General features: G+C 32.3%; 1 long non-coding RNA gene across 1 annotated transcript in view; it reads left to right on the top strand.

Moving 5' to 3' along the window:
• LOC105261630 (activating transcription factor 3) overlaps positions 1 to 24,768 on the top strand; it is a 123,385-nt gene that overhangs the window by 54,643 nt on the left and 43,974 nt on the right. The window contains exon 3 of the long non-coding RNA XR_891441.3: positions 18,341 to 18,361. This is a non-coding gene — a long non-coding RNA (activating transcription factor 3). The remainder of the gene's footprint in view (positions 1 to 18,340; positions 18,362 to 24,768) is intronic.

Genomic DNA, 24,768 nt, shown 5'->3' with positions numbered 1-24,768 from the left:
TTTAAATGCAATTTCTGTTAAGAATTTCATGGTGGCAATTTGCATGCCAAATAAAATACAAAACGTAGCGAATACACAAGAAACTTGCCGGCAATTTCGTTAATCTCAGGCATGCAAACAGTGGGAGGAAAAAGTTTGAAGACAATTTTTTTAGGAAGGGAAAATAATTTAACCATGAAAAATTGTATTGATTGGCCATGGGAGAATTAATGGAAAAAAATTTGATCGAATCGGATACCTAAAACAATTGTAGCTACCTTCTGTGTAACATTAATTCCCACCAGAGACTCGTGGATCGTGGGATTCTAATCACAAATGTCGACTGGAAACTCTTGTTATACAGACGGGTCAGTGCTAGGAAGGAAAGCGGAACCAGGACTTTTTATTGAAGAACCATTTACCGTAACCCTTTCCGTTTGCCCAATTATAATATGACCCTTCACGCGTAGGTCCTGGCGATTGCAGAGTCCCTGAACTGGCTTAAAGCCAAAACGAGATTGGCCACGGACAGTAGGATCGCTATAAAAGCTATAACATCCAAGACAGTAAATTCGAAAATGGTATTGGGATGCATAAATTCTATCAACAACTATTCTAAACACAGCTCAGCACGCATTATATATAGATACCAGGTCATACGGCGGATAGAGGTAGCGAACTCTCGCTCGTGATTATTTTTCCAAATTCCAATTTTTTTTGAATAACTTTAAATGCAAATATATTAAATTTTGTAAATTTCGGATTCCTATCACAAATGCCGACTTGAAACTGTTGTTATACAGACGGCTCAGTCCAAGGAGAGGAGGGCGGGACTGGTGCTTTTTATTGAAGAATCACACATCGTAATCTCTTCCCGCTTACCCGATCTTAATACGATCCTTTATGCTGAGGTCTGGGCAATTGGAGAGTGTCTGAACTGGCTTAATACCAACGCGAAACTGGCCACCGTAAACGTCGTAACGGATGGTAAGATCGCTATAAAAGCAATAACATCCAAGACAGTAAATTCGAAAATGGTATTGGGATGTATGAATTCAATCAACAACTACTCTCAACACTGGTCAGTACGCATTATATAGGTACCAGGTCATGCGGCGGATAGAGGTAACGAGATAGCGAACTCTCACTCGTGTTTATATTTTTCCAAATTTTTTGAATAACTTTAAATGCAAATATGTTGAATTTTATCCATTTCGATTTGTTGGCTCCTCTGTTTTACCTGGAAAGAGAAAAAGTAAATTTAAATTAATTTGTTTATAAAATATATATATCGATTTGGTCGAACTATACCATTAGATCTCCCAGAGCCACAAGTAGGTTAATAAAAATAGGTTCATACATTACTACACTAATTGATATATGCAGTTCTTAACTAACTTCGTTCTAGACGACAGTTGCGCTTTTCAAAAAACAGAAGCTTACAAAGAATAAATTGAAATAAATCACCCATTCGGCGATCTCCATTCTAACATGTGGTATTACAACCACCAGAAAAAAAATGCTATAGCGTTAATATAGAAAAAAAAACTTGTCAGAAAGCAGTAATGTCGGCCGGCTCGAACTTTGTATACTCCTCACCATTTGGAACGAATTTGAAAATTTTCAAAAAAAAAATAAAATCCGTTAAAAATTCTGTTAAAATCCTAAAAATAAGACGTGGATCTGCATAGGCAACTTTTGACATAAGCCATTACAATATTCAAATACGAAACTTGAAAACAATCTTGAAATGTCTAAATGTTGCTAAAATCATTTAAATACCGAAGATAGGGAGGTACCGTTATATCGGAGCTATACGAATACCTGGACCTTCAGAGACAATTTTCTATCCCAGGCCGTAGTACCTATTAGGAATTTCAAATATGACATCTCAAACAATTTCGGTAAACTTTGTAACTAAAATCGTAAAAATACCGAATATAGGGAGGTATCATAACACCGGAGCTATACGAAGACCTGGACCTTCATAGACAATTTTCTGTCACACCTTGTAGTTCCCATTACGAAGTCTAAATCGTCCATAAAACCCTCAAAATATCGAATATCGGGGGTTAAAGTTATATGGGGGATATACGATTTCGTGGACCGGTATAGTCCATCTTCGAACTAGACTTGCCTGCAGAAAAAAGACTGATCTGTGCAAAGTTGTAGCTTCCTATCTTCACTCGTTTTGACACTAGCATTTGGAAGGACGAACGCGCAGGGCTACATCGTCTTGGAATTTTATGCTGATCAAGAACCAAATCCGTTTCTCGATCGATTAATTGCAATCGACCTACATGTCCCTAGTGTGTCTCCGATGATTATTCTCCAAATTTCCATTTTTAAATAACTTTAAATGCAAATATATTAAATTTGGTCCATCATGGTTCTTGGCTCCTCTGCATTACCTAAAAAGAGAAATAAATTAGTTTAAATTATTATTTTATTATTATTCCTTACCACAAACTTTTCCCATCTACTGTTGTAACCCAAAGCACATGCGTTTCAATTTTCTCCCCTCGTCGGCCAGAATACAAACCGCCAGGTTTTATGGCAAAATTGTTTTTTTTCTTGTTTCGGTTTACAACATAGAAGCAGTTCAACTTGACCAAGTGGTGGGCGTATGGGCGGTCTCAGGCGTAAAAGCCTTTGAAGATTTTTGTGTGTGTCTCTCGGTTTCGGTATTGTTTTCGTATTTTCTTTTGGTTAATTTGAAACCCCAGCAACGTGGCCGTTATTGAAGTACATACACACAGAAAATGCTGTTGTTTACCAAATTGCCGGTTTAATATTTACATTTTATTTGTTGTAAATTGTCAATAATGGCAGCAACAACAACAACAGCATGTACCTTAGGCAAATAGTGGTGGACAGAAAACGCGTTACAGGTAATTGATCGAAACAACATCGACCGGACGAAGCCCCCAAAACATCAACGAAACACGTTGGCTGTATAAGGTGCGGGTGTAGAGTGTCAAGAATGTCACGTCGTTGCCAAAGCAAGTTAAGTTTAATTGAAAATCACAAACAAAAAAAAAAACTAAATGACAAACTTAAACCTACATATTTGGCATTGAAGACAAAAATAAAACTGGTAATAAAGACAGTTACTTAGAATTTTATAAAAAAGATTGCACAGAATTTTTTTTTCGTGGAATGTGGGAGAGGAAAATTGAAATGAGTTTTATTTTTAGCGAAAAAAAAATAATAAATTAATAAATATTTTTTTTTCATTTGAAATTCATTCATAAAAACAAAATCCAGTCGCTGGACAGAATTATCCCAAACCCAAATAGTTTTAATTATGATAAGCAAACTTAACAAAAAATAGATTTTAATTTAGAGTGGAATTTCAAGGAAAGCCGGCCAAGGAGCAGATCTTCTGCAGCATGGAGAAGGCGAATTCTGGGAGAGATGGTCGTAGCGCAAATAGTTTTAGTTATATGATAAAGAAAATACCAAATGAAGAACTTTTTATTTCGATTAGAATCCTCCAAGATTCCGTCGAAGAAACAGATCTTTTTAATATAATTCTTGAAGAATTTAGGAAAGCAAAAAATCGTGAAAAGAATTTAGACCTTGATCCTATGAAGACAAGTTCTGGCAGAGATGGTCGTACCACAAATAGTTTTAATTATGATAAACAATATATTCTTTTATTTCGATTAGAATCCTCTGAGAGGTTGACGAAGTATCAGATCTTCTTCAGCACAGTTCAGGAAGAAATTCATGGAATGAAATTAAAACGTGTTCCAATGAAGTCGAGTTCTGGCAGAGACGGATGATAAAAAAAAAAAATACTCAAGTAGTGAATAACCTTTTATTTGGTTTATAGGCTGATATGCCAACTAAGAAGCAGACCTTCTTAGCATAGATCTGTGAGAGTTTAGGAATTCCTGGAATTAAATTAAACCGAAAAAGTTTTAATTATGATTAACAAAATAGGCCTCAAATGAAAAAGTTTTTACTTGGACCGGAATCCGTTAATATGGCTTCTATGAAGCTGAAATTTTTTCAGGAGAAATGTAGGAAGGCAAGAAAATCATGGAATGAAATAAAAACGTCTTCCTTTAAAGACAAGTTCTAGAAGAGATGATCCAAACCCGACTAAGAACCAGACGTTTTTCTCGATTAGTTGGGGAAGAATTTAGGAACCATGAAATGAAATCAATGGCATTTTGAGGGCATTTTGCGGAAGAGATGATCCCAAACCAAATAGTTTTAATTATGATAAACAAAATGACCTTCAAATGAAGAACTGTCTATTTGGATTAGAATCCGCTAGCATAGTTCTGGAAGAATTGAGGAAGGCGAGAAAATCATGGAATGGAATTAATTGTTCCACCCAGAACATCTCACAATTATTCGCTGTACAATTGGGAAAAATTCCGTCAACCTTCGTACTATGTCAGACTCGACCTTCATACCAACTGAAGAACCCACCTGTCTCCTATGGGAGTTGTAACTACTTTCGTATTACTTCAAGGTGGCGCCAGGGCAAGTGAGGCCTCTTAGCTTTCATCCCAGCTAGGCAGTACGTTTTAAGTTCTATTATGATTGCCTAAGTCCCTCTTTTTACTTCTAAGCAGTTTCTAGCAGAATCTTACATTAAACAAATGTGTAAATTATGGTTAGATGCGGCATAAAATATAAATTCATAAAAAATACTTCTTGCAATCTTTAAAAAGGGGAAAACAAAAAGACAAATTAAAAAAAATAAATATTTAAAAATTATTAATTATAGAGGTATTTAAGAGAGAAAAAAAATCCAATGACCTATTTAACATATTTGCATTTAAAGTTATTCAAAATAAAAACGAAACTTAAACAACATTTAATATGGAGTACTGACCGAAAAGAACCAAGTTGCATGAAGGAGTCGGCGATTGGTTGAGAGAGAGGAATAATTATAGTAATTTGTATGCTCTATAAAAAGAGCACAAAGGACGGCAGCATTGAGAGTAAAGGTGAGAGTACAAAAAAACGCTTTTTTGACTGCCTTAAGTCATCGGCTGGCTTCTTCGGAAAAGAACAAAGGAGCGTCGGGCCAAAATCGAACTAAATCAACCTATAAATCCTTTGCTCCGCTACGAAGAAGCAAGCCGATGACTGACGAGCCAGTCAGGAAAGCGTTTTATGTATTCTCGCCGTTACTTACTCTCAGCTCGGCCGTCCTTTGTACTCACAAAATGTCTGTGCTCTCTATTTATAGAGCATACATATTACTATAATTATCCTCTCTCTTAACCAACCGTATACTCCTTTATGAAACTATCTTGGTTCTTTCCGGTCAATACTCCATATAAAACTTTATTAAAGTTTGGTTTTTATTTTGAATAACTTTAAATGCAAATATGTTAAATAGGTCAATGGATTTTTCTCTCTCTTAAATACCTCTATAATTAATAATTTTTAAATATTTATTTTTAATTTTCACCTTTTTAAAAATTGCGGAAGTATTTTTTTTTTTCTATTTTTTTATGAATTTATATTTTATGCTAATGGCCGCATCTAACCATAATTTACACCTTTCATTCAGCCTGCAATATATCTCTCGGTTCTAGCGCGTTTGTAATTAATCAGAATAAGAATATTATTCCCCTGTCTCACTCTCCTTCTCTTAAGAAATCGCAGACTCCTTCAGGAAACTCCTTCTAGTACTTATAGGTCAATACTCCATATAAAACTTTGTAAATGATTCGTTTTTTTTTTTTTTTTTTGTTTTTTTTTTTTTTTTTTTTTTTTTTTTTGAAAAACTTTAAATGCAAATATGTTAAATAGGTCACTGGATTTTTTCTCTCTTAAATACCCCTATAATTAATAATTTTTAAATATTTATTTTTAATTTGTCTCTTTGTTTTCACCTTTTTTAAAAATTGCGGAAGTATTTTTTTCCAATTTTTTATGAATTTTTTATTTTATGCTAATGGCCGCATCTAACCATAATTTACACCTTTATCTAATGTAAGCCAAGATTTATGGCCAAACCAAGGTCCCACACAAACTTACAATGTAAATTCAACAAAAATTGGGGGGGAGGGGTAGAGACTTTGTGGAGGTGCCAATTTTCAATACGTGACAAATTCTTTTTGTAAAAATACTATTAATAATATTCGTTGCTCAAACAAATCAATAAAAGATTATTGAACCGGTTTGTTTGTGGCCATCCGTGGCATATGTAGGTATGTTGGTTTGCTAAATGGTGGGATGAGTTTTTGGTGATTTTTTTTTTCGTTTCGTTTGTTTATTTAATTTTATTGTTTTGTTTTTTTTTTTTTTTTTTCGAAAAACATGATTTATGGCTAATTTAAAATAAATAAAATATGTTTTTTTAGGCATTAAAAGAAGAAGAAAAAAAAAACGAACGGTCAGGTATTCAATTTTTTTTAAATTGGTAAAGGAAAAAATTCTCTCTCTCTCTTCTTGACAAGTCACACTTTCCAAGACATTTATGCCATTTGACAAGCTGCCAAAAATTTCTTTCAGATTCCATTATCATTAAAATGTCAAATGTCTGACGAGAAGTTTCAGGGTGGCCTGGTGATGATTAGCTCCGAGATATTTTCACACCTTGTAAACATAAATCAGGGCGATTCTTAGGTTCTCTCCCTCTCTTGGAATTTTATTAAAACCCCCCAAAATAATTATAAAACTATAAAATTATAACTATGACAAGTTAATATATTTTATTCATACATACAGGAAGTTTGGTTATGCCACTTTGTTTTTTTACTAAAATATTTAAATTTCAAAACTTTGCTGAGGTATTTTGAAAACAATAAACTCATTATGAAACCACTTTTGTTTTTCTATTTTTTTATATTTTTCATAGAGGTGCTATACCTCCTAAACATTGTTGAATAATGAGCTTGGTGTTTTATGCAAATTTTTCTAAAATTTTGATAAATTACCCAAAGACTAAACTACCAAATGGCATTTGAATTTAATTTTCATAATCATTTTTAACACTCGACTTCCAAAAAATACCATTGGCAACAAAATAAAATTAAATATATTAATTTTTTCCTTTATTAATCATTTCCAGCCAGTTAAACGGGATATTCAAAATGAATATATTTTTTTATTCATTTTTATTTCATAATTAGGATTTTTTGTTTTCAAATTTGCACCCATTAATTTATTTTATCAAAATGCCATTATGATGCTCATCAAAAACCGTTTATGTTAATTTCTTATTCTAATGGCTTTAATATCCAGAACTTTCATTCACAAAAATTGAAATTAAATCTCTCCTCATAAACCAAAAAAAAAAAAAGTCAACAACATAAAAATGCAAATTCTGCCAGAGCATCAATGGCTTAGCCAAATAAAAAATCTACGATTGGCCATTATCAAATTTGGTTAGAAGCCCCCACGTTAATGGCAAATATCTAATCTTTTGTGGACAGGCCTTCTTTGTATCACTCATCATTGTTGAGAAATGAAAATTGGCCGTATTGAAATGGGTTTGAAATTAGATCAATGGCTTTAAATCAAAGAAAATGTTAAAAGACGAATTCGCTAACAAAAAAGGAAAAAAATCACAGTTTCTAAGAAATTAAAAAAAATAGGAGTGTGGGAAATAAAAACTCAAAACCTCGTTCAAAATTTTCAGAATATATAACTTGAGACGAGGTGATAATGTGGAGATTGTCCCAAGCAAAATAGTTTTAATTATGATAAACAAAACTCCTCTCATCCCTAGAGACGATATGATAGCTGGAATTTCTGATAGGATTAAAAAAATTCGCAACTTTAAAATTACAATCGCGAAAATGGACCTAACCAAAATAGTTTTAATTATGATAAACAAAAACCCCGTCAAGAGACAAAAAATAATAATTTAGAAGCATTAAAAATGAAGGTCTAGGTCTCAATTCATGGCAACTTTTTTAGGGTACATATTAGGTATACACATTTCTTTTGTTCGGAGACCCACAATGAAATTCGATCTAGAATAATTCTTTCTCTAACACTTTGCCCAAAAATTGAAGTATAAAGGGAGATTTTGACTCGGATTGGATACGTATTAAATTAACAGTACAAAAATGGAAACATATAATTTTCACTTTCAGTACCTAAATTTTGAACCAAATTTTCGTAAAAACCATTGCAGCTAGATATATGGTTTATTCTGAGATTTATAGTGAAATTTTGTGTAGAATATTTCTTCTCCGGACAACTTTCACCTAAAATGAAATTTTACCAAACTTTCGAGGGTTAGATCGAAAAAAGTCCGGAGAAACATGATCAAAAGATTGGGGAATATTTTCGTTTTGTTGGCAACATCGATGCCAATATTTTCGTTATATACAATGCAAATAGAGATTTCTTTTGTTCAGAGACTCACAATGATATTCGATCTAGAATAATTCCTTCTCTGACACTTTGCCCAAAAAATGAAGGATAAAGGGAAATTTTGGCACGGCTTGGATACGAGTTAAATTAACAGTACAAAAAAGCAAAGACATAATTTCCAATATTAATACCCAAATTTTGAATCAAATTTTCATAAAAACTACTGCAGCTAGATATATGGTTTATTCGGAGACTTGTAGTGAAATTTTGTGGAGAATATTTCTTCTTCTGAGACCTTTAACCTAGAATGAAATTTGAGAATACTTTCGGGGGTTAGATCGAAAAAAGTCAGGAGAAAATATGTTAAAAAAATTAGGGAATATTTTCGTTTTTTGACAACATTGATATAACAATTTTCTTTATACACAATGCAAATAGAGATTTCTTTTGTTCCGAGACCCACAATGAAATTCGATCTGGAATAATTCCTCCTCTGACACTTTGCCCAAAAAATCAAGTATAAAGGGAGATTTTGACTCGGATTGGATACATGTTAAATTAACAGAACAAAAAAGCAAAGAAATAATTTTCACTTTAAATACCTAGAATTTGAACATAATTTTCATAAAAACTATTGGACCTAGACATATGGTTTATTCGGAGATTTATAGTGAAATTTTGTGTAGAATATTTCTTCTCCGGACAACTTTCACCAAAAATGAAAGTTTAGGTAACTTTCGGGCGCTAAATCTAAAAAAGTCTTGGAGAAAATTGTGAAAAAATTAGGGAATATTTTCGTTTTGTTGCCAACATTGATCCAAATATTTTCGTTATATACAATGCAAATAGAGATTTGTTTTGTTCAGAGACTCCAAATGAAATTCGATATAGAAGAATTCCTCCTTTGACACTTTGCCCAAAAAATGAAGGATAAAGGGAGATTTTGACGCGGATTGGATATATATTGTATTAACAATACAAAAAAGCAAAGACATAATTTGCACCTTACATACCTACATTTTGAACAAAATGTTCATAAAAACTACCGTAGGTAGATATATGGTTTCTTCTGATATTTATAGTGGAATTTTGTGTAGAAAATTTTTTTCTTCTGAGACTTTTCACCTAAAATTAAATTTTAATTTACTTTCAAGCGTCAACTCAAAAAAAGTCAGAAGAAAAATTGGTCAAAAAAATATTTTCCTTTTATTTTATTTATTTATTTATTTATTTTTTTTTTTTTTTTTTGAACGTTGATGCAAATTTTTTTTTGGTAAAAAGTGGAAATAGAGATTTCTTTTCCCTGGTGACCTATAGTAAAATTTAATGAGGAATATTTTTGTCTTTGATGCCATTGTTCTAAAACGATGTTTTCTATTAGATTTTTCCACAAACTCGGCATATGGCTTTTGAGTTTTTAGTATATATAACGACTTAGACTTTTTATGTCTTCCGGGACCCATGGTAGATTTTTATGATAAATAATTTTGTAAAATATTTTGACTTTTGGACCAAATCCCTTTCAGGATTTGAAATGCAAAAATATTGAAAATTGTTTTTTCTAAGTTTTATTGATGATTTTTGTGTTTTTTTTTTTAAATTTCCTCTCATCATCTCCAAGTGGAAGTTGGCAAATTAAATTTGTTGTTTTTTTCGACTTTGATTAATTCAATTTTATTGCGTTTTCTAATCCAAATGACACATCAACGGGTTGTTGATATGTTGTCTAGAAAACAAAAAAACATGGTATGGATGGAGGAGGGGAGGAGTTGTGCGGATCTCCATAATTCGTTTTTAATTTTGTGAAACGAAATTTAGAATATCAACAAATTTGCATCAACTGAGAAACAAAAAAAAAAAAAAAAAAACACGACACACGAAATTATTCAATTGTTTTTTTGTTGGTGTTATTGTGGATATCCAACATGTGATGCCAATTAACACATCACACCCGTTGAAGGTTAACATGCAATGAAAAGAGATGTTTGAACAGAAAAAAGTTCGAATAATGAAAATTGCCCAAAAGATGTTCTTAGTGTGGAAGAAGGCTCCGAAGGTCTCCTATCTAGAAGAGGTCTACTGTCAAGAAGTCTTCTAGAAAAAGTGAATATTTTAAATTGCCTTCTGTGCTTAGAAGAATTCTCAAGAAGTTTTCTATGCAAAGAAGCAGAAAATGCCAGATAATTTAAAGTTCCAATGACTTTAGCTGCTACAAAAAAAAAAAAAAATAAATAAATAAATAGAAAAATAAAAAAAAAATAGAAAAATAAAAAAAATATAAAAATAAAAAAAAATAGAAAAATAAAAAAAATAGAAAAATAAAAAAATAGAAAAATAAAAAAATAGAAAAAAAAATATAAAAATACAAAAAAATAAATAAATTTATTATTTATTTAATAATAATAAATAATAACAAAAAATATAAAAAAAAATAAAAGTTTAATTTACTGTTGGTCCTGATTTTTTTTTTTTTTTTTTTTTTTTGTATTTTGGGAAAATGTTCTCAAATCCCAAAACCATTTGCCCTTCTTTTGTGGCTTGCAGCTGCTCTATTGGGTCATCAATTGAAAGTTTTTTTTTCGGTTACTCAATACAGCTGCTAGTCACTTTTTGTTGTTGGTTTTGTAAATTTTTTCATGAATGAAAAAGTTCTTTGTGGCTCGACCGGAAGTTGGGGTGTGTGATTGATTAGCTGTTGAAATGCCCTTAAAAACAATTGGCCGTGGACATTTGATTTGTGGTTGCCAAAAAAAATTAATGGTCTTCCTTTTTTTTTTTTTTTTTTTGTTCAAAGGACTTTCAACTTTTGTGAGGCATGCCAAAAAATATCGATTTGCTTTGCTTTGAGTGGTTTTGAAATTAATGCCAATTTTTTTGTGGTTAATTGATTTGGAAGGTTTTTTTCTTCTTTCCGATCAAAAAAAAATTCTCTTTTGTGTTTGTTAGAGATCATGGTTGGTTTTATTTAAATTTCATTCATCAAAAGTGCCTTGTGGCCAAGAAAAAAAATCGAAACGAGAAAAACATTAGCATCAGCCAACTAATGGTTTGGGCAGGGGAAGAGAGGACCATTCTTTCCATTTAAATCCCATTCATCATCCATTGAATGAATTAAATGTAACTCTTAAGCGCCACAAATGACACTTTTCAGAACAAATTTGTTGTCATCGGACAAGTGTGCCACACACTTTTTCCACTGCACTCTCATCTCTCCCCCCCTTTCCTCACACACTCTCTCTCTTCTCCCCACGGGAGAGGAATTTCATTTCATGTTGTTCGTTAGTGAGGCAGTGAGTTCTAAAGACACTTCGCGTCTCAAGTGATTACCGATCGTTGGCAGACAGACGACACTTCGACTGTGTGGTGGCATGCCACTTATGCATGCAACGCTGTCGTGTCTTGTGTGCCACACTGACACTGAACACAAAACCAATATCAATTTTCAGCATTTGAATGGTGGTGGATAGAGACTTTTGGCCGGCCTCCTCGTAGCGCGGAGCTGCTTTCGTTTGGCACAGTTTCAACCGGGAAAGGTTAGTCAATGGGTCAAATAGTTGTCATAGATTCTTGGGCGTTGTTGGTGTATTTCGTTGCACTTAAATGCCCGGCGAAATTCTTTAGTTGAGGGACCGTTTTTGTGATTCTCGTTTAGAGAACAAAGTCCATTAACATTGTTTTGCTGATTTCGAACATAAATTCAATTCCTCACAAAAAACATCTTTGATTTGTTCAAAGTTCATCAGCTCTCACATAAACTTGTCACGAACACAGAAAAACTCTCCGACACACTTGTCGTAAAGAAAAATTTGAAAAAAAAAATCCCACAACATTGTCCGGGGTTTGCAACAATTTTTGTTTTTTATGGTCATCAACTTGGCGAATATGGTTTGCAGCCCCACTGGCCATACATCTAACATGGCTGGTTTTATTGCAGCCCCTCGGGCAGGGGGGTAGAGACGTTAGGTTGACGAGTCTTGCAATGCCACAACATCAAGCGCATTGATGTTTTCTGACAATTTTTATGAGGTTTTTTCTACTTCTTCTTTAAAATTTTTTTATAGCTTCATTTCGAAAAAAAATTATTTCGCTGTCATAAACGTTTAATTGCTTAGGCGCGTGTAGGTGGGTGACTAAATTTCAAGGCCAAAGGATACATAAAATATTACAAATTTGCCATTACAAACAAATAATGTTGTTGTTGTTTTTTCCCACCAAGTACTTGAGGCTCACAATGTAGAATGAAATAGAAGACTGACAAAAAAAGTAAAAGAAATAAAGACCAAATAAATAAATAGTGAAGAGAACGTCAAAAAAAAATAGAGTAAAATAAAAAACCTGCTGGAAAGACCAAAAATGCCCTGAAAATAACTTGAAGGTCTAACAATCTTTAGCTAAAATTCTCAAGGCATTTGAAACCACCGGAAGACCATGGAGCCCGTTAAAGCAAAGTTTAATGGACCCTAAAATTTTAATTTGACTCATCTGAGAAAAGGAAAACCGCTAATATTGCCTTTTGAGCCATCTCGAAGGACCAAAAAAGGCTTTGGAAATTTTTGAATAATTTCATAATTATTGAAGAAACTGGTCAAGGCGTGTAAAACTGCCAAGCGACCTCAGAATTGGTTAAAGCAAAGCTCAAAAGAGCCCAAATACAAATTCCATACTTCTGGGGAATATGGAAACGCTTTTATGGCACTTTGAGCCACCTCGAAGGACGAAAAGTGCATTAAAAAATGTTAGGCATTTCCATGCGTTTGAGAAAACTTTTCACAGTAAGTTAAGCTGCCAAGCGACCTCAGAAATGGATAAAACAAAGCTCAAAGGAGCCCAAATACAAATTCCATACATGTGGGGAATATGGAAATCATTTTATGGCATTTTGAGCCACCTCGAAGGACCAAAAGTGCATTAAAAAATGTTAGGCATTTCCATGAGTTTGAGAAAACTTGTCATAGCAATTCAAGCTGCCAAGCGACCTCAGAATTAGTTAAAGCAATGTTCCATGAAGCCTAAATATAAATTCCATGCTTGTGGGGAATAGAGAAACCCCAATATGCCACTTTGAGCTTGGTCGAAGGACCAAAAATTTTAAAAACTGTTTTGCGTTTCTATGGGCTTGGGAAATGTTATCCAGGCTATGATATCTGCAAATTAGTTATAGAAATAGTTAAAGCAATGTTTTATAAAGTCCAAAAATAATTTTGAGACTTGTGGGGCAATAGAGAAATCCTGATATGGCATAATGAGCCTGCTCGAAGGACCAAAAATGTGTTGAAAATCTTTTAAGCATTTGGGAAAATTATAAAGGTACTTTAAACCGTCGTGAAACCTAAAAAACAAGTAAAGCAAAGTCTTACGGAACCTCAATGCAATTTCGGCACAGGTGAAGAACGAAATAATTCCAATAAAGCACATTGAGCTTCCTCGAAGGACCAAAAATTGGCTTGAAAATTATTCAAATATGCCATAAACATTGCAGGAAATTTTCAAGGCAGCTAAACCCGGCCAGAGAGCTCAGAAACAGTTAAAGCAACATTTTACGAAGGCCGAATACGATATTGACAAATGTTAGGTAGGAAAAAATCGAATATTGTACTTTGAGTCTGATCGAAGGACCAAAAATGGCATTGAGAATTGTTTAAAGACGCCATAAACATTGGAGTAAATTCTCCAGGCAACTGAAACCACACAGAGACCTTAGAAACAGTTAATGCTATATTTTTTGTAACCCGAATGCGAGTTGGACTTATGTTATGAAAAAAAGAATCCTAATATGGCACTTTGAGCCTGCTCGAAGGACCAAAAATTGCCGTGAAAATGATTTAAAGATCCCTTAAGCATTGCAGAAAATTCTCCAGGCAACTGAAATTGCCCAGAGAGCTCAGAAACAGTTAAAACGACGTTTTACGAAGGCCGAATACGATATTGACAAATGTTAAGAAGGAAAAAAATCGAATATTGCACTTTGAGCCTGCTCGAAGGACCAAAAACTGCCTTGAAAATTATTTAAAGATACCATAAACATTGGAGTAAATTCTGCAGGCAACTGGAACCGCTCAGAGACCTTAGAAACAGTTAGCGCTATATTTTTTGTAGCCCCAACGGGAGTTGGATATATGTTATGAAGAAAAGAATCCCAATATGGCACTTTGAGCCTACTCGAAGGACCAAATAGTCACTGAAAATGGTTTAAAAATCCCATTTAGCCTTGGGAAATTATTCAAGGCACAAGAAACTGTCAAGAAACTTCAGGAATAGCTAATATAGAGTCTCACGAGCCCCAAAAAAGTTATTTTGACTCACCTTTTATTGTATTTTGAGCCTCATCAAAGGACCAAAAATATTTTGAAAATATTTTTAAGACCCCAAAAACATTGGAGGCAATTGTTAAGGCCACTGAAACCGTCCAGAGGCCTCGGAAGAACTAAAACCAAGGTATTATGAAACCCAAATACAAATTCCAAACTAATATTGCATATTGAGCCTCCTCGAAGGACCAAAAATGACATTGGAAATATTCTCCCATGTATTTTCTCTATATCCATAGAGATCATATGTTAGTTGCTCTTCTTGAAAATAAAAATTTGTGAATATTCCAAAAAAAAGCCCTACACTTGGAAATGAAGAACTTAAAAATATTATTAAGTGTTAATATTAAAAAATATTATTATTAAATTAATTCTCCCATACCCCTGCAGCAAATGTGTTATAAATATTTTCCAACACTTCTCTGAAGACTTCTGGTCTTCAGTTGATGACAATGACAATAATCGTTATTGACATGGCTTAAAAGACTAATGACCTGGCCGGCCAACCACCTAACCTAGCTGCCATTAACTATTTTTTTCCTCTTCTTCTACTACTTTTCGTTATGAACTTGTCATTGACAACTGTCATCACATTTCTCTTCTGTTTTCATTCTGTTGTTTGGCGTTCAAAGAATGTGGTTGCTTGAACTTTAACAACATTTAGTGGGGTTTTTATTGGAGAGAAGAAAAAAAAAACCAATCCAAAATATTAATAAATTATGAAATGGATAAGTATTGAATTATTTATGAACCGGATAATAAATAAGCTGTTTATGGAGGTACTGGCGGACAAGCTGGTTAGCTGTTGGCCAGTCGGTCAGTCAGCTCGTGTGGCCTTTGGTGGCTTCGCCTAGTTGTCTGGCAGTTTGTCTAATTATGTAGATGAGGTGTTGAGTGGAGGGAGTAGGAAAGGGGAAGAGGGGCAGAGGGAAAGAGAGTGTTTTGGGAACTGCTTAACTAATATTTAGTTTGATTTTGAGAGGCATGACAAAGGGTAGGGGCGGGGGGATATTGAATAAATTATTCTAACAAAAATGGTGTAGAATTTACTTTGAGTTGGGAGGTGGGGCTTGGTGTGATTTTCAAAAATATTCCGAATTTTGTTTATCATAATTAAAACCATTTTTCCGGTTGGGGGGGGGGGGGGGGGGAGATGTAACCTCGTCTGGGTAAGCAAAATTTCACAGCAACTATATACCCAAAGAGGGACTGACATATATGGCTTTTTACGTCAATCAAAAGCTAACCAAATCTTAATTTAAAAATATTTTTAAATTATTTTTGTTCACTTGAGTGAATATTAATTTATCATAACAGTGTGCGACAAAATTCAAATGTTTCAATAATTACGGCAAAAATACAAAATAAATAAAAAATAACCAAAATAGAGGGAGCAAGTTCTTCCCCCCTCTTCCACATTTCTAGAAGAGTTTACATCAAGATTCCTCGGAATCCATTGATTTTAGGTATAGGGTGGCTTTGGCAATATTGCAGATAAAAATACGGCAAATATTTTCGTTGGAAATTTTAACCCTCAAGCGAGACAAGAAAAGGGTCTTTTTGGTCCCGTTGCGAAAATATGGTTCAAAACTCCCTTTTAACGGTATCGTAGCAAGTCGAAATATTCTACAAAATTATTTGTCATAGAATTCTACTATGGGTCCCAGATGACATCAAAAGTCGAAATCCTACCTAAACGCCAGAAATCAACATATATACAAAATATACATTTTAGGGTTAAAAACGTACTGCATACGAGTTTATGGCAAAATCTCCTAGAAAACATTGTTTTTGGTGAAAGACATCAAAGACACAAGTATTCCTCAGCAAATTTCACTATGAGTCACTGAAGAAAAGAAATCTCATTTTCCAGTGTATATCAAAAAAATATTGGCCTCAAAGTTCCCATAAAAAACCGAAAATATTTCTTGGGTTTTTGATAAAATTTTTCCTCCGTCTTTTTTCGATTTGACGCCTGAAAGTAACATAAAATTTCGTTTTAGGCATAAGGTCTCAGAAGAAGAAATATTCTACACCAAATTTCACTATAAATCCCAGAATGAGCCATATATCTAGGTGCAATAGTTTTAAGGAAAATTGTGTTCAGAATATAAATCCTAATATTGAAAATTATGTATTTGCTTTTTTGTACTGTTAATTTAACACGTATCCAATCGGAGTAAAAAATCTCCCTTTATACTTGATTTTTTTGGCAAAGTATCAGAGGAAGAATTATTCTAAATCGAATTTCATTGTGAGTCTTCGAACAAAAGAAATCTCTATTTGTATTGTATATAGAGAAAAATTTTATATCAATGTTGACAAAAAAAAAACGAAAATATCCCTTAATTTTTTAACAATTTTCTCCAGAGCTTTTCGAGTTGACGCCTCATATTAATATAAAACTTCGTTGTATGCATAAGGTATCAAAGAAAGAAATATTCTACACCAAATTTCACTATAAATCTCAGAAGAAACCAAATACCTACATGCAATAGTTTTTATGGAAATTTTATTCAAAATATAGGTCCTAAAAATTGAAAATTATGTCTTTGCTTTTTTGTACGGTTAATTTTACACGTATCCAATCGGAGTCAAAAATCTCCCTTTATATTTGATTTTTTGGACAAAGTGTCCGAGGAAGAATTATTCTAGATCGAATTTCATTGTGAGTCTCTGAACAAAAGAAATCTCTATTTGTAATGTATATAAAGAAAATTTATATATCAATGTTGCCAAAAAAAATGAAAATATTCCCTAATTTTTTAAAAAAATTTCCCCAGGACTTTTTTCGATCTAACGCCCGACAGTTTGCCAAAATTTCCTTTTAGGCATAAGGTATCAAAAGAAGAAATATTCTGCATCGAATTTCACTATAAATCTTAGAATAAACCATATACCTAGGTGCAATAGTTTTAAGAAAAAATTTTGTTCAATATTTAGGTACTCAGGAAAATTGCGACTTTTTTCTTAATTTTTTAGTGATTTTGATTTAAAATTTGCTATTCATATTTTCTTCTAATATTTTTTTATTCATAAAATTATTTAATCTGTTATTCATAATATTTTTTTTGCTAATTTTTTTATTCCCATTCAATATTGTGTGACTAATCAATGGCGCAAATAATTAATAATCCAGCAAAGCAGTTAATTTATAAAAATTTGCATTTTTTCTGAGTCTCTCTTTTTCTAAATGTTTTTTCTTGTGATTCATTTCAAATAGTAATCAAATAAATGTTAATAATTTTTTTCTTCTCCTACCCAACACACATGCACACCCTGCCTGTCCCGCTCGGGTATTGAAAATGACCATTTAATAATTTATTAATTGCTAAATGCCTTAAAAAGTTGTCGGTAATGTCCGACCAGTTCGAGGTTTTTTTTATTGGGGTTTCCATTTAATATTCTAGCTGAGCATTCTGGTATTGTATCGAAAAAAGCCACAGTTTAAATTAAACACCCAACACCTTAAAAGGTTCCATAAAAAAAGGGGGTGGGGAGGTCCATATTTGGTCTTAACACAAGTCTTCAAGTTGTTTGAACTTCCCAAATTGCGTGGCATTTTTAATGAGTTTTTAATGTTTATTGTTTTTTTTTTCTCTATTTTTTGTTGTTGTTCAGGTAATGATTTTCCAACGGAAATTGATTATTGCTGGAGTTTAATGTCTGTGTTTTTTTTGGTGTGTTTTAAATTCATGTTTTACAACAAAAATTAATTGCTAATTTTTTTCCTTCTCTCTCTTTCATTGCAGCCTTGAATATTCATAATTATGGTGAGTTTTAGAAGTTTTTATATAAAAAATAATAAATATTAATCATACGCCACTTTGTCTTTAATTCAAAACAATTATTAATAATCATACGCCACCTTGTTTTCCTCTTCAAAACATTAATTAATAACAATCATACGCCACCACCTTGGCGTTTCAATGAATTCTGATTGAATTTGCTTCGCTCTCTCTTTCTCTCATTCAAAAAATTTTCCCTCCACTTCATTCTATTAAAACATAATCTGATTAAATCATTTTGCCTATTGACCCACAGCTGTAACCGCTTCCATGGCAGGCAACCAGGCAGCCCACTAGCCAGCCATCCATCCATTCGTTCAATCAATCAAAATCAATTTACAACACGCCATCAATTAATAAAGGAACAGAAAACCGGTTACCCAGCTCCATTCCTCGCATTCCGGGGAAGCTAGACAAGAATAGAAAAAAAAATACTTTCAAAGAATCAAATCAATTTGGGATTTCCGACCAAATTGTTGGGAAAGAATAAGAGACTATCCATAATTATTCCCTTTCTGAGATGGGCAACAATATCAACAAAAATTTGGAAGAAACTAATGATTAAACAAGGAAAATGAAAAAAAAATTCAGACCAAAATTGGGATTTCCGACCATTTTTTTATTTTTTTTTTCTCATTTTATTTATTAATTTATTTTTTATTTATTTTTTTTTTATTTTTTTCAAGAGACTCTAAGATATATTGGCTGATTAATTTTCCCCATTTTCCAAAATTGGGATTTCCGACCAATTTTTTTGAAGAGACTCTTAGATTTCTTGTCTGATTAATTTTCCCTTTTTTTCTTAAGGGGACACAATTTTAAAGAACCTAATAACCAGGCAAGGGAACTGAAAATAAATCAGACCAAATTCGGGAATTTCGACCATTTTTTCGAAGTGATTATAAGACTTCCGATCTGATCAAATTTCCATATTTTCCTTCAGGGAACGGTAAGAAAAATTTTAAGACCCAAATCACAAGTAATGACAACTGAAAAAAAACTCATACAAAAATTGGGATTTCCGACCAATTTTTTTAGGGAGAGTCTGTCTTGTCTAAGTTTTTTTTTTGTGATTTTTCCGATAGGAGTACTAGTTTATCTCTATTTTCCTATAGAAGATTATAAAAAAAAATTAAAAAAACAAAAAACAGAAAATGTGTACCAAAATTGGTATTCCCGCCAATTTTTTAAGGAGAGAGAATCTCCTGTTTTTCATTGCTGAGATGTAAAACTAATTGCCTTCGATGTTGTAAGTGATTAAATGTTCATCTTATAAAAATGTCAAGACACTTTTGAAGGTCCTAGTAAAAAAAATTAAAATTTCGACCTTTTTTTTTTTTTGGAATGCCCCACCATAATTTTCTTTGTTGGGAAGGAAAAAAACACTTATCTAAGAATTCTATTTTGAATGGGGTTTCCTCATTTTTCTACCAAAAAATTTAAAAAAATGCAAAATTTTTTACCAAAATTGGTATTTTTGACCACTTTTTTTCAAAGAGGTCCTAACCAAGTGAAAATAATTAATTTATGTTATTTATTGGTACCAAAATTCGTATCTCTGACCAATTTAATTGGTCTTACACGTTTTCGCCCGGCTAAGAAAGAGAAGTAATTATCTGAGGTTTCTATTGTGATCAATTTCTCCCCATTTTTGTACAAACTAATCTTAAAAACTGGAAAATGTTAAATTTGGTATTTCCGACCATTTTTTCTAAAGGGGTCCTCATCGCATTTTCCCATGCTGAGAAGAAAAAATAATTATAGATATTATTTGTTATAAATTTTTAGTTATTTTCCGGAACTGAAAAAAAAATCCTACCGAAATTGGTACTTCCGACCAATTTTTTAAAAGATGTCCTCATCATACTTTCCTTTGCTGAGAAGAAAAAAACAATTATCTTGGATTTCTTTTTTTATTAATTTTCCCCAATTTTTTGGTTGGAAAAAAAAAATCCTACCAAAATTTGTATTTCAGATCAACTTTTTTAAAGAGGTCCTCACCTCATTTTCCTTTGCTGAAAAGAGAAAAATAATTATCTTGAATTTCTTTTTTTATCAATTTTCCCCAATTTTTAGGTTCGAAAAAAAATCCTACCAAAATTGGTATTTTTGATCAACTTTTTTAAAGAGGTCCTTATCATATTTTCCCCTGGCTGACAAGAAAACAAATTTTCTATGATTTATTTTGTTGTGATTTTTTCCCTTTTTTCCAGATTTGAAAAAATCCTACCAAAATTGATATTTTCGACCATTTTTTAAGACTGGTGCTCACCATATTTTCCTTTGCTAAAAGAACATGAGTAATTATCTAAGACTGTTGTAAATTTTTGCATTTTTTCGGAATTAAAAAAAATCCTACCAAAATTGGTATTTCCGACCAAACTTTTTCAAAGAGGTCCTCGCCATATTTTCTCTTGCTGACAAGAAAACAAATTTTCTAAGCTTTATTTTCTTATGATTTTCCCTATTTTCCGGATTTAAAAAGATTCTACCAAAATTAGTATATTTCCGACCATTTTTTTAAGATTGGTGCTCACCATATTTTCCGTTGCTAAAAGAAAAAGAATAATTATCTAAGACTTCTTTGGATATATGTAAATTTTTCCATTTTTTCCAAAACTGAAAATATCCTACCAAAATTGGAATTTCCGGCCTTTTTTTAAATTTATTTATTTTATAGTTTCCTTTGCTGAAAAAGAATAATTATCTAAGATTCCTTTAGTTATACATTTTTCCATTTTTCCAGAACTGAAAAAAAATCTACCAAAATTTATATTTCCGACCAATTTTTTTAAAGAAGTCCTCACCATATTTTCCTGAATGAGAAGAAAAAGAAACAATTATCTTGGATTTCTTTTTTTATTAATATTCCCCAATTTTCCTTTTCGAAAAAAAATTCTACCAAAATTGGTATTTCCGACCAATATTTTCAAAGTGGCCCTCGCCATATTTTACCTTGCTAGAAAGAAAAAAGAATATTTTATCTAATATTTTTTTGAAATTAATTTCCCCCAATTTTTCGAAACTAAAAAAAATCGTACCAAAATTCGAATTTCCGACCAATTTCTCTAACAGGGCCTCATCATGTTTTTCATACTGAAAAATGAATATAATTAATTAATGTTTCTTGTTTGTTTAATTTCTTCCCATTTCCCTGTAAAAAATCCAAAATCTGTAATGGAAACCCTAATCATAAATTCAAAGCAAACACAAATGGACGAAAAGATGGATGAGAGGCTGGATGGATGGCCGGCTGGCTGGATGGCTGGTTGTTTGTTCTTGTGATGTGTATGACTCAATTTCCACAACAATTTATTCTGGAAGTCATTTACTATGGCCTTCCTCTTCCCCAACTCTCTATCACTCTCAATCTCCTCCCATTTGCCTGCCATCAAGGAAGTAGTGAAAGTGGAAATTAAAGAAACTAAGAACGTAATAAAAAAATTTCCAGAATTTCATTACGACTACTACTACTTCGTCGTCTTCTTTATAGTTCCTCATTTTTACTACTCTTTTCACTTTTGTTTATTGTCTTCTTCTGTTTTTTCCTCTTGGCTCTGGAAATCTGATGAAAGCCAAACAAATTGACCTTCACACAAAGAGCCAAGCAAACCAAAAAAAACTGAATCAAACAAATATCCAAACATCCACACATACATACATACATAAATGCACATATACATATATACACATACACACACACATACATATATGCATATTTACATTTGTATGTTCTTCTTTTCGAAGTTCATCTGTGTACATACAGTAGTTTTCCGGGCAATCTATGAGCCTATGAAAAAGCCAAGAGCAGCAACAACAAAAGTCCTTGTCTCAATATCATTTGTGTAAATATTTTACTTTATTTTTGGGAGGGGGTAGTGGGGAACAGGAATGGGGAGAGGAGGCGGCTGTCAAGAAAAACAAGCAAACTTTTTTTTCGTTTTATTTTATTTGTGTGTATTTTTATATTCATAGTTCCAAAAAGCCGGAACTTTCTTTAACCAACCCCCCCGCTCCGCTTCGCAGTGCAATAACACTAACTAACACTTAAACAGAAATGGCAAATATTTATGTGGCGATGTACATGAAATCTACAGCAAAGGACGAACATTTGGCAAAGATAATAATTGGAATTTAGCAAAAATTAATTTCTTTTGAAAAGAAAATTTACAAAATTTTGGACAAAAAACTAAACAGTTTTTGTAAAAAAAATAATTCAGCAATTATTTATAGGAAAAATAACAGTTAATTTTTTATCAGTTTTTTTTTTTTTTTTTTGAAAAAAATACGATATCTAAAAAAAAAAAAAAAACAAAATTGGAAAAATTTTGTAAAAAATTAGTTCAGCAAAGTTTTTTTTCATAGGAAAAATAGCCGTTCATATTTCTTCCGTTTTTTTTTCTTTTGAAAAAAAAAGTTAAAATATTTACACGAAAAATATTGGAAAAAAAAATTATAAGAAAAAAATCCGTTAATTTCTCCTCCAATTTTTTTCTCTTTGAAAAAATAAAAATATTTAAACGAAAGAAAAAATTGAAAAAAATTGCAACAATTTTGTTAAAAAATAATTCAGCTAAGTTTTTCTATAAAAAAAAAAAACAAACGAAAAAATTTGAAAAAAAATTGTGAAAAAAAATAATTCAGCTAAAAAAATAAATATTTAAACGAAGGAAAAAATTTAAAAAATGCAATAATTCAGCTAAAAAAACAAACGAAAAAAAAAGTTTGAAAAATGTTGGAAAAAATGTAATTTAACTAAGATTTTTTCAATAAAAAAAAAAACAAAAAAATATGATTGGTGGCCCTTTCTCAAATCATCCTACCCTCTGATAAAAACTACAATTTTTTACTAAAAAATAAACGTGGTTTTTATTAAAAACAAAAATAATGAGACTAAACCTGACACTTTTGGACCAAAAAAAAATCTGACTTTTTTTTCCTTTATTTTTTTTTTTTTTTTTTTTGCAATTTTGAACAGAAAATTAAATTTCTGCAAACATTTTTTCATACTGAATAGTGAAAATAATTAGTTAATGTCATATATGGCTGTTTTTATCCCGAATACCAAAAAAAAAAACCAGAAATACCAAAATTGGCATCTTCGACCAATTTAATTGGAGAGACTCTTCATGTTTTCCCTTAGCTAAGGAAGAAAAATAAATATCTAAGAATTCTATTGTGATCAATTTCTCCCCATTTTCAAAAAAAATTGAAAAAAAAAATGGTAGAATTATATCAAAATTTGGTATTTCCGACCAATTTTTTTTTTTTTTTTTTTTGAGGAGAATGTCGTCGCTATATTTTCCCAAGGTGAGAAGAAAAACAGTTATCCTTTAAATTTTTCCTTATTTTACGGAACTCAAAAAAAAAATTGGAACTAAAAAAATGAAACTAATTTTTTTGTTGTAAACTTGGGTCAATTATTTATTAATTTATTATTATTTTTTTTTTTTTTTTTTTTTGAGTTTCTGCACCAATTAACGTTCCTGGTGAAAAATTGTTCGGAATTGAATTTTGTTATAAATTTCTGTTCTACTTTTTTTCTGCCTCCCTTGCTAAGTTAATTCCCTATCGCAACACCCGCGATAAAAGGATTAATTTCAATAACTCGCATTTTCATAACACCATTTCAGGTCGGATGATGTCCGTCAAATTATTCATGCAATGGAAAATCGCACACAAAGGCAAAGGCAACAACAGCTCGACTTCCACTTGAAACGGAAATGGTGGCGCCAACATTATCATTTCAGCATTAGAGCGGAGCTTTGCGGTTTGCGGCAGCAGCAGCTGCCGAGGTAGCCGACCAACCCGCAATCGAGCGACGCATGTTTGCCATACATTTTCCATTGTTGAATTGTTTTTTATTGGTGTTGTTGTTGCTGTTTAACACTAACATGACGTTTATCATAATTACACATAACTATACGACGAATGGTCGGTCTATCACTCCGGCAGGCACAGAGGCAGTGCCAGCTATGAAGCTGTAAAACGCTTGAGCACAATCCACCAAATGCAATTTCAATTCAGGCGAAACTGGAGCCATTGGCGAGCTACGTGACCAATGTGGGGTTGCGGAAAAATTGCCACCTCCCCCCAATTCGCTTTGGAAACACAGCAAGTGTGAAAAATTTTTAGGAACACACACACACACAGACAGCAGAAACTAATTCCAAATAATGCAGTACTCGTAAAAATGTAATAAAACAAAACAAAAACTGCCTACAACAACAAATTTTCCATAAATTTTATGATTCTGAAGAAAATTTAATAACAAAAAATAATCGCTTTTGCCGAAATGTTGAAATCCAAAAGCAGCCAGAAGCCAGAGGGCCTTAAAGCATGCCCTCTGGTGTCTTCTGTGTCAAAGGTGGTGGTGGTGGTGACACTACTGG

This window comes from Musca domestica, unplaced genomic scaffold (assembly GCF_030504385.1).
Source record: "Musca domestica strain aabys unplaced genomic scaffold, Musca_domestica.polishedcontigs.V.1.1 20, whole genome shotgun sequence".
NCBI lineage: Eukaryota > Metazoa > Arthropoda > Insecta > Diptera > Muscidae > Musca > Musca domestica.
Note: the sequence above shows the minus strand (reverse complement) of the source record. Positions and strands in the feature narration are given on the sequence as shown.